This window comes from Octopus bimaculoides, chromosome 10 (genome assembly GCF_001194135.2).
Source record: "Octopus bimaculoides isolate UCB-OBI-ISO-001 chromosome 10, ASM119413v2, whole genome shotgun sequence".
Taxonomy (NCBI): domain Eukaryota; kingdom Metazoa; phylum Mollusca; class Cephalopoda; order Octopoda; family Octopodidae; genus Octopus; species Octopus bimaculoides.
Window position 1 is genome coordinate 54,294,690 of NC_068990.1, and position 3,265 is coordinate 54,297,954.

At 31.5% G+C, this 3,265-nt stretch overlaps 1 protein-coding gene across 2 annotated transcripts in view; it reads right to left on the reverse strand.

The window, feature by feature from the left end:
• LOC106878858 (DCN1-like protein 3) overlaps positions 1-3,265 on the reverse strand; it is a 95,965-nt gene that overhangs the window by 29,348 nt on the left and 63,352 nt on the right. The window lies entirely within an intron of this gene.

Consider the following 3,265-nt stretch of genomic DNA (forward strand, 5'->3'; position numbering starts at 1 on the left):
AGAGAGAGAGAGAGAGAGAGAGAGAAATTAGAACATTGTAGGTGGCTGAACTGTCCTCCTTCCATATTATCACAATATAAAAGCAAATAGTTTTTAAAAAAAGAAAAAAGAAAAAAATGAAAACAGTCTATAAGTAAAAATATTAACAATCTGAGTGAACTTGACAACATGGTAAAAACATAACTGACTCCAAACATGTCAACAAGAGGAGAGATTAAAATTTGATTGACATATATTTAATAGATAAAACAGGGAGACAGATTTAGATACAATACACTCAAGAAGAAACATACAAAGACCTTTTGCAATGAAGAATTCATTGAAGCAGATTTTTAAAGGCCAAATGCTGTTCCTGTTGCTAACTGGCACCTGTTTCAAGTTAAAGTAATATTTCCCCTAGGCTGGATGTGTTTTCAAAGGAGATTGCAATGAACAACTCTATTTGTAATACAAGATTCATTTACAAGTACTGCATGATGTTGAGACTAAGAGACACAAACAGACAGGTACATGTACATACACACTATACAGGCTTCTAACAGCTTCCCTCTATCAAATTCACTCATATGGCTTTCCCAAAAGTGATAGACAGAGTTCATATACAGATAATTTTGCCAGGAAACCAGCCAAAATCTCCTTCAAACCATAGCCAACTGTCTTAAATAATAAAAAAAAAAAGGACATATATGACAATGTAGTCTGTAATATCCAAATAAATTATATGGTCATGGCTGGCTTGTTTGATTATAAGACTGTGCTACCATGTTGACATGGAGTGAAACAACCTCAGATTATAGAAAGAGCAAGTTGAGCAAAAGCAAGATATCCTGATTGCAATTGTACAGCTAAAATTGATGGCAGTTAACAGAGTTATGTTGTAGAAATCCAAATTCTATTACAGATCGTTAGGCTAGTTTTTGTGATTGTCCTAAGGGAATTACCAAAGGCTTGGTTTGTTACATTACTTAGTAACAATTGTTCTGAAAATGACCTCTCCATTTGGAAGTTAATTACTGCAAATAAATTTAAACACATACACACACACACACAGAAAATTCTCGTTTCAAATAGCAACCAAGGAAATTCTGAAGTAAAAGAGTCAAAAGTGACTTGTATGAAGTGAAAGTGGAAATGGAGAGGAACAGAAAAGCAAACATATTGAACAAAGACAGTTTATCTCAATAGATGAAATTTTGTATGTTCAAGGTCAATGTGAAACTGCCCAGTAGAGAAAGTTGAAAGATTCCTATGTTACCAAAAGGAACAAAAGCTAGTAACAGCTAACTATTCTGAGTTTAGTAGGAAACAGCATATGTAGCTAATTTACACAGTAGCTATATAGACAGTATGTATATAGACATAGTATGGACATACATAAGGCAGTATATAGACATGTCCAATAGAAAGAAATTATGTTCGAACATTAACCAATCAAGGTAGAAAACTTCACACTGTAATAATTTAATCCAAACATAAAATGGTTGTTTGTAGCCATGAGTTGAAATGAAGTCAAGTGTTGAGCTCTGTTGTTTTAACATAAAATTTGATAGCACCTCCTTTACATTGACTGATTGATTAATAATAATAATGAAGAAACCTAAACAATATAATTACAAACCTTAATAATATGCAAATGTTTAAATTTATAGCAAAATATTAAAAAAAAAGTGGAAGAATATTCATAGAAAAAAAGAAAAACCAGTTAATATTTTCCAGTAGCAGGACTTGTGTTTGTGAAGTCCATAAAATGTGTACCAATAAATAAATTGGAATCAATTCAATTATCAATACCTTCTTCCTTGTGTGAAATCAAACTCAGTCAATAGTTACCAATAAGAACTTGAGAATGTTAACAGAAACAAACTTAAAACTTTACAAAGCTATAATGGCAGTGAAGTGGGAGGTGTAATTTTGTGAAAGACAATCTCCAGAAATGTAAAACACCAAAATAATAAACACGTCAGTCTCAGTTAATTTTACCACAACAAATTCTCTTTCTGACTGAGAAAAATACACAAGCAAAAAGGCTGAATTAATAATACTAAACTATTTCACTTAATATCAATATGAAACTAAATATGATATATGAACAACATTAACAGGGGGGTGGAGGGAATAAAGATCGTCTGGTTTACAGAAAGAGAGAGTGGGAGTTATATTCAGTGAAATGAAAAAGTCAATAAGAAATGAAGAAAACAGCTGTGACAACAGACACCAAGGTTTGAATCCATTCATAATACACAAGTGTACAGTGAGTTATTCTTATCTTGTGCTCTCACAATACATTTTTCGGTGAGGTGTTAGCAAGATCTTTGAGACTGTCAGAGCAGTTAATAAACAAGATTTTAAATGGTTTTTGGAATGTATTCAACAAGGAGTGCCTGTTAACCTAAGTACAGTAAACAAAGACAGCATGGCCCAACATGTAATACAAATTTTAACCATATGGAGAGGAAAAACATTTGCAGACACTTCAAATCAGACACACAAGATACCACATATACATACACAGCCTACAAAATAAGAACATTTAGTAAGCAAGAGCTGTTGGATTTTATTACAAATGTCTAATTTATTTTGAAAAATTCAAAGTTATAAAAATTTTCTAGAAAAATATAAAACCTCAAGAAATCCAGACAAAGAGATGTTTCAGTAAGATTTCTTTTAACTCACAGAAAACAAATATGTACTAATATCATATATCATATCAGATTCCTCCTGTATCTAAGGAAATGCACCTGATAGAAAAACAAGGGAAAAAAAAAAAAAAAACCCACTGAAACAGACTTACTTAAGTAATAAGCCTTGCGGTGTATGTCAAAGCTATGATGCTATTAATGGTAGTTGATATGGTGTAAGATTTCTTATTCTTCACTTGCACAACAGACATTGGCAGTAGATAGTTATTTACAAGCCATTTAATATAATCACACATAACATAGTGCTGCTGCTGCTGCTGCTGCTGCTGCTACTGCTACTACTACTACTACTACTAGCAGATGCAACAAGAGAAACAGTAACCTCAGATACAAACAGAAAAAAAGGAAAGGAAAAAAAACATTGTTTATTGATATTAACATTTATTGAAAACTGAAATATTAATCACTCCTCAAGGGAACAAACATTTCTGAAAATAATTTTTAATTTATTTTAATTTTTCATTTATTTAATTCATTTATTTTCAGTTAAAATTTTTTTTTGAAACTAAGCTCTTGTGTGTATGTTGTCCATCTAACAAAACTGAACAATAAGCTTTTAAATCTAT